Below are 12,771 nucleotides of genomic sequence, written 5' to 3' on the forward strand. Positions count from 1 at the left end.
AAAAAAAGAATTTCTAGAATAATAAGCAAAAATGAAAAAAAGTAGTCTAAGAGATTTTTAACAAATTCTTTCAGTTACTATTTAGAAGACAATAATTATAGCATTCCAGATAATTATTAGAGAAGATTTAGTGGGAAAGGTAAAAACATTTTTATTCATTATCATAATTTTGTCTTAGAAGGAATTTTAATATTTCTGCCAGGCCCTAGGGGGAAGAAACTAAAAGAACAATAAAACACTTACAAAAGTTAGATCTAGAATTTACTGGGGTTATTACCAATTTAAACAGAAACTAAATGTCTTTTAAGAATGAGGCAGAAGCCATGTTAACTGGCATTAATGTAGATAGGATGAATGAAATTGTCTGAACAGATGACCTTGTATGGAGTTTGTGAAGTGATGCTGTTGATGGTGATTGCCATTTGTATCCAGTTGATAGACTGAGAATATGTGACACGATGTGCCAAAAAGGAGGAAATAAGCCAAGGACAGTGATGTTGTGCTCAATCATGTCCAACTCTTTGGGGCCCCTGGACTGCAGCTTACCAGGCTCTTCTATCCATGGAATTTTTTTTTTTTTTTTGGCAGGAATACTGGAGTGGGTTGCCATTTCCTCCTCCACAGGGTCTTCCTGATTCAGGGATCAAACCCATGTCTCTTGCATCTGCTGCATTGTCAGGCAGATTCTTTACCATTAAGTTACCTGGGAAACCCCAGGAGAGTGGTGTTGCATGCTCTAAAATGGAACAGCAGGGTATTTGTTACTAGAAGTACAATTTGCCAAGTGGTTTATTTTCACTCTAAACCATTGTAGGTGATTCATAATTTACTTTCAGACTTTTGGTGGTGCACTCTTCATGTCTTGTGATAAACATCCTATATTTTGAGATTCTTTGTCAAATTATTGGTTATGACTAACCTGACTGACTGAATTTTTCTTTTTTTAATTGTAATTTTTTGTATACAAATACTGTGCTAAATATTTCCTACATGTTTCCTCCTCCTAGGATCCTAATGATGACAATATTATTATCACTCTCATTTTTAAGTGTTGGAACAAAAAGCTAGAAGAACCCAAGTTCCTATCATAAATAGGACTGGCCACCTACATATCCTTTAAAGCACAGTTGTCTTAGACTTTTCTTCTTATACAGCTAAACCTAATTCTAACTGATATACTAACCCATTAAAATTCCAAGGAAAAGGGGAATTGGGGCAATTTTATGTGCTAGACAATTTATATGTAATAACTCATATAATTCTGACATGTAGAAAAATTTTTTATTTCCATGTCATAGTTGACAAAGAATCTCAGAGAACTTAGCTTACTTTAATGATGAGAATTTTGGGATCCAGAAAAGTTTTTTAACTTCACACAAGTGATAAATATAAGTCAACCACAGGTCTTTATGGTTCCAAATCCCATGCTTTTAATTAGACTGTGTTGCCTTAGACTATAGAAACCAAATTTAAAAGGTTTCTGTCTTTAATATCACATGATTACCCAAATTGGTTGAGAAAGGAAGAGAGGGTAAATAGACAAACCTGTTGTTGCCCACAGAAAGTGAGTTGGCATTGTTAAGTGAAGAATGAAAAATGATAAATGTCTTTTCGCCAATTCTACTGCAAGCACCTATACATGATGTAAAACAACAGCCACAACAATATCAGAACTTTTTAAAAAACTCAAAACCATTAAAACAAAAAATACTCATTGAGAAGTTTGAGGATCCCAGGCACAGAGGTAAACTGGAATCTGGCAGGAAATGCAGATTTGGGGATGAAGTGAAAATCTCATAGAATCATGAGACCACCCCCATATGAGCTCCACTAGTATTTTCAAGGAGAAGGCAATGGCACCCCACTCCGGTACGTTTGCCAGCAAATCCCATGGACGGAGGAGCCTTGTAGGCTGCAGTCCATTGGGTCGCTAAGAGTCGGACACGACTGAGTGACTTCACTTTCACTTTTCACTTTCATGCATTGGAGAAGGAAATGGCAACCCACTCCAGTGTTCTTGCCTGGAGAATTCCAGGGACGGGGGAGCCTGGTGGGCTGCCGTCTATGGGGTTGCACAGAGTCAGACACGACTGAAGCGACTTAGCAGTATGTTCAAGTCCAAAATGCTAGCAGCAGAGGGGGAATTGGAGGATGCTTCTCTACTGAAATTAAACCAGTACAGACCTACAGATGAGAATATTTAGATGTCCCAATGAAAAGCCAGCCAGTCACTCTTGTGCTACAGAGGCACTCATTAGTTGACCACTACATTAATGTATGGTTTCCCATCAACTCTTTAATGCCTAACTATGAACAGAGAAGAATGATTAGACACTGTAATATAGAGAAACAAATAAAGAACAGAACTGATAAGAAATCTGGACAATGGAAAGAATGAATATCTTTCACTAATGAATCAACAATAGAAAATGGAACAATTTGAAAAAAATAAAGTGTTTTTAAAATTAATATATGATAGCCAAATTTGAATAAAAGTGTTATAAGATACAGTCAGAAAATATCCCAGAAAGAATGATAATAGAAAGAGATGAACAGAGGAAATGTTTTGGAACACCTTATGACCCAAAAATGAGGTCTAACATAGACTTAATAGGCATTCTGGAAAGAAAGAACAGAGAAAATAAAGACAAGGAAGTTATTTTAAAATAATTCAGGGATTAAAAAAAAAAAAAGACTAAAGAATATAAAGTGGAAATTCTTTATATTTCCACTGTGGACTGGCTTCAAATTGGGAAAGGAGTATGACAATGTTGTATATTTTCACTCTGCTTATTTAACTTACATGCAGAGAACATCAAGCAAAATGCTGGGATGGATGAATCACAAGTTGGAATCAAGATTGCTGGGAGAAATAGCAACAATCTCTGACACTCAGACACCACTCTATTGGGAGAAAGTGAAGAGGAACTAAAGAGCCACTTGAAGACAGTGAAAAAGCTGGCTTAAAACTCAACATTATAAAACCAAGATCATGGCATCCTGTCCCATCACTCCCATGGCAAATATAAGAGGAAAAAGTGGAAGCAGTGACAGATTTTCTTTTCTTGGGCTCCAAAATCACTGTGGATGGTGACTGCAGCCATTGGCAGGGCTGTGTTCTCTCAGGTCAAACAGGGGGAGAACACAGCTGTGCCCATCAACAGAAAATTGGATTAAAGATTTACTGAGCATGGCCCCACCCATAAGAATAACACCCAGTTTACTCTTGAATAGGCTCTCACATCAGGAAGCTTCCATAAGCTTCTTATCCTTCTCCATCAGAGGGCAGACAGAATGAAAACCACAATCACAGAAAACTAACCAAACTGATCATATGGACCACAGCCTTGTCTAACTCAATGAAACTATGAGCCATGCCATGTAAGCTGCCCAAGATGGATGGGTCATGATGGAGAGTTATGACAAAACATGGTTTACTGGAGAAGGAAATGGCAAACCACTTCAGTATTCTTGCCTTGAGAACCCCATGAACAGATTGAAAAGGCAAAAGATAGAACACTGAAAGATGAACTCCCCAGGTTGATAGGTGCCCAATATGCTACTGGACATCACTGGAGAAAAAACTCCAGAAAGAATGAAGAGATGGAGTCAAAGCAAAAACAACACCTAGCTTTGGATGTGACTGGTGATGAAATTAAAGTCTGATGGTGTAAAGAACAATATTACATAGGAAACTGGGATGTTAGGTCTATAAATCAAGGCAAATTGCAAGTGGTCAAACAGGAGATGGCAAGAGTGAACACTGACATTTTAGGAATCAGTGACTAAAATGGACTTCAGTTCAGTTTAGTCACTAAGTTGTGTCCGACTCTTTGTGACCCCATGAATCGCAGCACTCTAGGCCTTCCTGTCCATCACCAACTCCTGGAGTTGACCCAAACTCATGTCCATTGAGTCAGTGATGCCCTCCAACCATCTCATCCTCTGTCGTCCCCTTCTTCACCCACCCTCAATCTTTCCCAGCATCAGGGTCTTTTCAAATGAGTCAGCTCTTCGCATCAGGTGGCCAAAGTATTGGAGTTTCAGCTTCAAAATCAGTCCTACCAGTGAACACCCAGGACTGATCTCCTTCAGAATGGACTGGTTGGATCTCCTTGCAGTCCAAGGGACTCTCAAAAGTCTTCTCCAACACCACAGTTCAAAAGCGTCAATTCTTCAGTGCTCAGCTCTCTTCACAGTCCAACTCTCACATCCAAACATGACCACTGGAAAAACCATAGCCTTGACTAGATGGACCTTTGTTGACAAAGTAATGTCTCTGCTTTTTAATATGCTATCTAGGTTGGTCATAACTTTCCTTCCAAGGAGCAAGTGTCTTTTAATTTCATGGCTGCAGTCACCATCTGCAGTGATTTTGGAGCCCAGAAAAATAAAGTCAGCCACTGTTTCCATTGTTTCCCCATCTGTTTGCCATGAAGTGATGGGACCGGATGCCATGTAAGGTCTGTTTAGGTCTTACTGTTTAGGTAGGACAGCTACATGTAAAAGAACACCATACAAAAAAATAAACTCAAAATGGATTAAAGACCTAAAGCTAACATCATAAACTATAAAACTCTTAGAAGAAAACATAGGCAGAACACTAGATGAAATAAATCAAAGCGAGAGCCTTTATGGCCTACCTCCTAAAGTAACGGAAATAAAAACAAAAGTAAACAAGTGGGACCTGATTAAACTTAAAAGATTTTGCAGAGCAAAAGCAACTATAAGCAAGGTGAAAAGACAAACCTAAGAATGGGAGAAAATAGTAGCAAATGAAATGACTGACAAAGGATTAATTTCCAAAATATACAAGCAGCTCATACAACTCAATACCAGAAAAACAAACAACCCAATCAAAAAAGTGGGAAAAAGACCTAAACAGACATTTCTCCAAAGAAGACATACAGATGGCTAACAAGCACATGAAAAGATGCTCAACATCGCTCATTATTAGAGAAATGCAAGTCAAAACTACAATGAGATATCACCTCACACCAGTCAGAATGGCCATCATCAAAAAGTCTACAAACAATAAATGTTGGAGAGGGTGTGGAGAAAAGGAAACGCTCTTGCGCTGTTGGTGGGAATGTAAATTGATGCAGCCACTATGGAAGATGATATGTAGATCCCTTAAAAACCTAGGAATAAAACCACCATGTGACCCAGCAATCCCACTCTTAGGCATATACCCTGAGGAAACCAAAATTTCAAAGGACACATGTATCCCAATGTTCAATGCAGCACTATTTACAATAGCTAGAACATGGAAGCAACCTAGATGTCCATCGACAGATGAATGGATAAAGAAGCTGTGGTACAAATCCACAACAGAATAGTACTCAGCTATAAAAAGGAACACATTTGCGTCAGTTCTAAACAGGTAGATGAACCTAGAACCTATTATACAGAATGAAGTAAGTCAGAAAGAGTAAGATAAATAGCATACTCTAATGCATATATATGGAATCTAGAAAAATGGTACTGAAAAATTTATTTACAGGGCAACAGTGGAGACACAGATATAGAGAATAGACTTATCGACACGGGGAGAGGGGAGGAGAGGTTGAGATGTATGGAAAGAGTAACATGGAAACTTACATTACCATATGTAAAATAGATAGCCAACAGGAATTTGCTGTATGACTCAGGAAACTCAAACAGGGGCTCTGTATCAACCTAGAGGAGTAGGATGCAGAGGGAGATGGGAGGGAGTTTCAAAAGGAAAGGGATATATGTGTTCCTAAGGCTGATTCATGTTGGGCTTTGACAGAATACAACAAAATTCTGTAATGCAATTATCCTTTAATAAAAAATAAATTAAAAAAAAAAATTGCTAGGAGAAATATCAATAACCTCAGATATGCAGATGACACCACCCTTATGGCAGAGAGTGAAGAAGAACTAAAGAGCCTCTTGATGAAAGTGAAAGAGGAGAGTGAAAAAGCTGGCTTAAAACTCAACATTCAGAAAATTAAGATCATGGTATCCAGTCCCATCACTTCGTGGCAAATAGATGGGGAAACAATGGAAGCAATGACAGACTTTATTTTCTTGGGCTCCAAAATCACTGCAGATGGTGACTGAGCCATGAAATTAAAAGACACTTGCTCCCTGGCAGAAAAGCTATGACCAACCTAGACAATATATTAAAAAACAGAGACATTACTTTGCCAACAAAGGTCTGACTAGTCAAAGCTATGGTTTTTCCAGTAGTCATGTATGGATGTGAGAGTTGGACTGTGAAGAAGGCTGAGCACCGAAGAATTGATGCTTTTGAACTGTGGTGTCGGAGAAGACTCTTGAGAGTCCCTTGGACTGCAACTAGTCCATCGTAAAGGAAATCAGTACTGAATATTCATTGGAAGGACTGATGCTGAAGCTGAAACTCCAATACTTTGGCCACTTAACACAAAGAGCTGACTCATTTGAAAAGACCCTGATGCTGGGAAAGATTGAAGGTAGGAGGAGAAGGAGATGACAGAGGATGAGATGATTGGATGGTGTCACTGACTCAGTGGACATGAGTCTGAGCAAGCTCTGGGAGATGGTGATGACGAGGAAAGCCTGGGATGCTGCAGTCCATGGGGTTGCAGGGAGTTGGACATGACTGAGAGACTGAACTGAAACTGAACTTGCATCTTGGAAGGATAGTTATGACAAACCTAGGCAGTGTATTAAAAAGCAGAGATATCATTTTGCCAAAAAGGTTTGTATAGTAAATGCTATGGTTTTTCCAGTAGTCATGCATGGATGTGAGAGAAGGATGAGCACTGAAGTCTTGATGATTTCTAAGTGTGGTGCTGGAGAAGACTTGTGGGAATCTCTTAGAGCGCAAACACATCAAACCAGTCAATCTTAATGAAAATCAATCCTGAATATTCACTGGAAGGACTGATGCTGAAGCTGAAGCTCCAATACTTTGGCCATCTGATGCGAAGAGCTGACTCATTGGAAAGGACCCTGATGGTGGGAAAGATTGAGGGCAAAAGGAGAAGGGGGTCGCAGTGGATGAGATAGTTAGATATCATCACTGACTTAACGGACATGAAATTGAGCAAACCCCAAGAGATAGTAAAGGACAGAGGAGCCTGGTATGCTATAATTCATGGTGTCACAAAAAGCTGAACATGACTTAGTCACTGAACAACAGCTGTATGTATATTTATGTGTGTAAAAGACCTAAAATCTTCATTTACTGCTTTAATAGGTCAATAGATGACGTTTTACTTTGATAAATCACAATATAGCTGGGTAGCAGTAGACATAGTTAAAAACATTAAAAAAAAGTTGTTGCCCTTGGCAATATATAAACTGGGTAGTAAACAGAAAGGATAATCTTTAAAAAAAAAAGTATATATTAAAAAAAAAAAGTATATATTGCTGTTAGTAATGGTGAAATTCTTCAACTGTATACTCACATTTCTTTAATTTTTTAAGCTTGTAGATCCTTGCCATCATTGCTACTTGACCGTCCCTGAATCTATCAGTTTCCTCTTTAGCTTTACAATGCCTCCTTTCTCTTTCTCCCAGTTGTCCCTTCAGTAACGTGGAACTGGGCTAAAATCACTATTATGCACATTCAGAGTTCTTAGAAAGATAAGAATTTATTCCCCCTGCGGTGCTTCTTTTTCAGTTCTGAGCACAGCAAAGACATGTTACATAACTCGGAGTTTCAACAAACACCTGGAAATCAGGCTGTGTGTATTGCTCAGATGAGACCAGACATGAAGAGATTGGTAGTGACAAGTGTTGTCACTTCTCTCTCTGACAGCAGGCAAGTGGCACACTGTATATACAAGGTCTGATACCATGCTCTCAAGATGAGAAAAAAAGGAAAAGGTAAGTGAAAAATAACATTTCAGAGAGAGCTAGCTGGGGAAATAATGGCAAATTACACGTGATTTAGCTTTGCTCTTGGCTTTTATAAAGACTCGAGAACTATGAACTGAGCGGTTGAGCCCTAATTAAGTCTCCTCTTGATGTCTGCACTGCACACCCAGTTCTCAGGCTGCGTTTTAAAAAGGCATCATATCATCCTCTAATTCATCTGCTTTTTTTCCTGCCTTGCTTTATTTTTTTTAATTTCCCCTTTGTTTTCCTTGAGTAAAATGAGGTTAAAGTGAGTCATTAAGAACTTTAAAAAGATTACACAATGAAAAAATAGCTCAGATGAATTTTAATTAGAGTCTAATTTAATGGGATTTGAACCCACCACACTGGAAGTCTGTAGCTGTAACTTCAGTCATTAAATTGCAAGGCCTTTGCTTAAACTCAGTGGGAGTTTAGAGAGATTATTTTGGCTGCTTGAAGACACCATGTTTTTTCCATTAATGCCAGGGAAATATATTGAGCGACTAAAATATTACTAATAAAAATAAATGTGAAAGTTGTAAATTTCAAACAATGTAAGACCCATAGTTCATACCTGAATTTCCAAATGTGTATGTGACATTTCATTAAGCTTAAAGCTGAAGACACACTGTATTATGTCTGACCTCTTTGAAAAAAGGAACCTAAATATTTCTGCACTTTGTCATCCCTTGGAATCTAACAATAATAAGGCAGAAAATATGATAGGATCTGAGTCTAGAGAAGGCTGTTACGGAAACTCCCTGGTCCTGAGCTCAGACATGAGGCATCGCCATGACCTTTTAGCATCCCCAGTCCTCCCACTGCCTTCCAATGGGTTGTTTTCATTCATAAAATGGAAACAGTGAAATATATCAATTTGGATGGGAGATTATGAGGTAGATCAATTAAAATCCACACCTCAAACCTTTCCAGAAAAGGTAATGCATGGTAAGGGTGAGGCAGAATTCCCAGAGTGATTTGAACTCTTTATCTCAGAAGTTAAGTGCTTCCGCCTTGAACCACTAGGCTGTATGGCCTCGAGAAATACCCCTGTTGGTTTCAGTCACTAAGTCAGCCACTGGAGGGAGCCAAGATGACTCCCAGAGTGTAGTTGAATATGCTGAACTGGTAGGGAAAGATAATTTTAAAATGGCACGTAAGGATGACAGAATTTGAACAAAATCCCTTTTATTTATTTATGCCAAAATCTGTGTGAATGTAAAATGCCATCTCAATCATGCTTTATTTATGGTGTGGTTTTTTCTTTGGGGAAAAAAAGAAAAGAAGCAGAATGTTGGCTTGACTTTCTCTTCTGACTGATTCTCATTCCCACTCGCAAGTGAGCCATGTGGAGAGCTCGGACACCAGAGCAAGCCCCAGCACAGGCCGAGCCAGGTGTGGGCACGCTCCCTGATTCAACTTGCCTGGTCTGATTTGGGCAGGTTAGAAAAGGCATTGCTTGTCATTTCGTGCAGCTAAAAATCATGCCTATGCTTCTCCTTGAATAGGGAGATGTGCAATATGTAAAATTCCTAAAGACAATTTTATTTATAGCTGTTGCAAACAATGTTTATACAAAGTTTATTAAATATGTCACCCACATTGATTTATCCCAACCAATCTCTTCAATCACTAATATTTATGTGATCGGTTCAGTTGCAACAATTATTTTATATGCTGTAGAGTATGTTATAACTAGGGATTCACCCTGGCAATTATATGAAAGATAAAATGCTTCCTGAAGACCTTGGGGCAGGCCAGGAAGTATATTATTGGACACAAGGTGGTTTTAACTGAATGCCACAGCACTTAATTTAGAGCAAGAAATGTAGAGCATCTTACGCTTTAAGAATGAAAGCTAGTTTTGTGTTCTTTCTGGATTTTTCTTATTTCAAGGATGGTAGTAAAATCCTCTGCACAATTCCTTTCTCACATCCAAACCTTGGGCCTGGAAACACTTTCATCTCTTTGAAACACTTGTCATCTCTCTGAAATTCTGTCAGTTTTTGCTTCTCAGCAGCATTTGTCTTTATTTAGTGCCCAAAGTGGGCAGGAGAGTCTACTTGGCATTTACAAACACCTATGAAGGAAACTAGACACATGTTCATTGCCTGAAAGGAATTGGCATCTGATATGAGGGACTGAAGCATGGTTAACAAGAAACCAGAATTTTCTAAAGAGTCCAAGGTAACTTGAAATTATGAGATGATAAGCTCAACAAAACATAAAAAGTTATTAAAAACTCAAGTGAATGCAAATTCTTCTGTTTGCTAAGAAAGACTCAAAAGTCCTTTGTTTGGCAAAACTGATTTGAAAGACCCATTTCAGTTAGGAGAGTAGGGCCTCGGGGCATGGCATGAAAATAGACAATAAAACAAAGAGGAGTCTAAACTGTTTTGCAAAAGAAGTTAGCAGTCTTTCAGGGCTGAAGTTCACTGTAGAAAGGAGAGAGGGCACAAGTTTGAGATCTAGGATGCAAGAGGAGGGTGAACAAGAGAAGATGATCACTGAAAATTGTTTTCTCCCAAGGATGGGAAATGACCTTGAGTACAGACATGTGTCATATTCAAGTTGGACAATTATGCTTTGTTGTTGTGAATGCCTCTGCTTGCTCCCAAATCAACGTTTTGGGAAGTGGGGAGTCCAAACCGAAGTAAACTATTTCATAAAAGCACATAGTGATAATTGATAAACTGAGATAATTTGGTCTTTGGTCAAAGCAAAAATACAAAACCAAAGGTAACTAGAAGTGTTTTCTCAGCACTCACCGTAACTTCCAAAATCTCTGGGGAGACTGGGAGGAATCCTTGCTGAGAGATGAGGACTCCTTTTAAAGTAATTTAATCTCAGGGGACAGAGTGAATCCTGAACTAAGGGTCATGTAACATTGCCACAGGCAACGAATGGGTTCTTCCAGTTCTGCAGTAGCGACTGGCTTCTACCCTTTTCTTCCTCCTACTACATATTTTTCAAAAATACTTATTTCTCTACCAGGAGAGATTTTTTTCCACTAACCAAATTGTCCTCTTTAGTTGCGATTAGATTTGATTTTCAGGCTGTTTCATTTCATAGCCTTTTCTAGCAATTAGTATAGACAATGAAGAACTTTGGGGCCTTAAAGATTTGGAAATACTTGTGTGAAACCAATCACACTCAAGTAGAATCTATTGAACTTGTAGAAACTTTGTGGTCAACTCTTTTAGGAAGGCAATTATCCATGAGTTACATGAATAAATCAATTGACTGTTCATTGAACAATCCTGGCACCAGGCTGCAAACTGGACAAAAGATGAAGAAATCTTCATCTGCAGCAAGTATGCATCTTCATGAGGAAGGAAGTGAAATACCAATCATTTAGGAGAACCATCAGAACAGTATGGAGTGACTCTCATCCAATTTATTATTTAATGCAAAGAGGAAAGGTTTTACTTCAACTTGGTAGTAGAAATTTGGGCTTTGCCTCATAGGTTCATAAAACAGGGTTATCTGTTAGGAAAAGTTTGCAGAACCTAAGACATTAGAGACTCTCATTGTGGCTGCTAACGGATATGTTGTAACCTTAGCGTTAAGTTGGTATCCAGAAAAAAACTATGTAACCAACTTAAGGGGTTCATAGTTTTACACGGTATGATGTTATACTATTCTTTTACACTCTTCCTCTGGGAATCTTAGTTTACAACTCTTGACAAAGAATGCTCATTCAGTAAAGTCCTACAGGGATAAATATAGTATAACATTGCTGACAGTAAGATTCCCCAAATTTCTGTGTCCTATGAGACTGTGATGCAGAGTATCTGAGGCCTACTTGATATACTCCCTCCGAGTCCCAAGTTCCATTGAACTGCCAACCCGCATTGCTATCTGATTGCCACAATTCCTTGATATATGAAATCATGGTGGAATTTCCTTGGAATGATATATCTTAAGCCGGGATAGCATTCAATGACTTCCAGATGCCTTCACAATGATGGTCCACTGCGTAAGGAATTACCACAGATTATCTCCCCTTTGATTTGTCACAGTTTTGTATGGAGTTTATTATCAGAAGAAATATTAACCTAACCTTCAACAGCAGCCTATTTCTGAAATCTTCAGACAATATTGCAAAAAAAAAAAAGGAACTGAAAAAGGAGACTGTTATTCTTTTTACTGACATGAGAATGGTCAGTTATTTCTACTAAGCTCCCAGAAAAAAAATGAAGGAAAATCCCATAGTCCTGAAGTGCTTTCTATCCTAAGGATGGAACAAATATCCAGTGGTCTAGAGAGTGTTCATCTAGAGAGTGAACACAGTGGCCAAGGTAACAGAAGTGGGCAGGTACTGTCAACAGTGCACTGAGCGGGGAAGAGCAGGGCTCTTTCCGTCTGCCACCTACCTTGGCCTCTAAGCTGCTGCCATGCATGTGATCTTGGATTCTGCACCACAGACCTATACAAAACTAATTGTTCATGTGATTTTCTTTCTGAGCCACTGCAGATGTCCTTTTCTGTAACAATTTAATTAACACTTTAAAATAATGATGCATTAATTAATGCCAAATTACAATGAAAATCCTGGAGAATTACACTTTATATCAACATTAATGCAAAATGAGTTCCTCCTGGATAATTTTTCTTACAATGAATACAAAAAGAGATAATACTAATTAGGCCATCAATTTAAATTTACCATAATTTCAATCCATGTCATTTATCTACTTCCCAGCACAAAACAATTCTGGTCTACCACACGTTTGTACTGTAGTAGGGATGTCTGTGTAGCAATCAGGCCAGGGTCAACTTTAAGGTATTGTAAAATGGGCCTGAATTTTGTATCTCAGTTATTGAAAACAGTGTGTGTGTGTTTAAGAAAGAGAAAGAAATCCAAAGCTTTAGTAATAAAATGTCTTGATTTTCAATAAAGTTACATACTCAGTG

This window comes from Bos taurus, chromosome 3 (assembly GCF_002263795.3).
Source record: "Bos taurus isolate L1 Dominette 01449 registration number 42190680 breed Hereford chromosome 3, ARS-UCD2.0, whole genome shotgun sequence".
Taxonomy (NCBI): Eukaryota; Metazoa; Chordata; class Mammalia; order Artiodactyla; family Bovidae; genus Bos; species Bos taurus.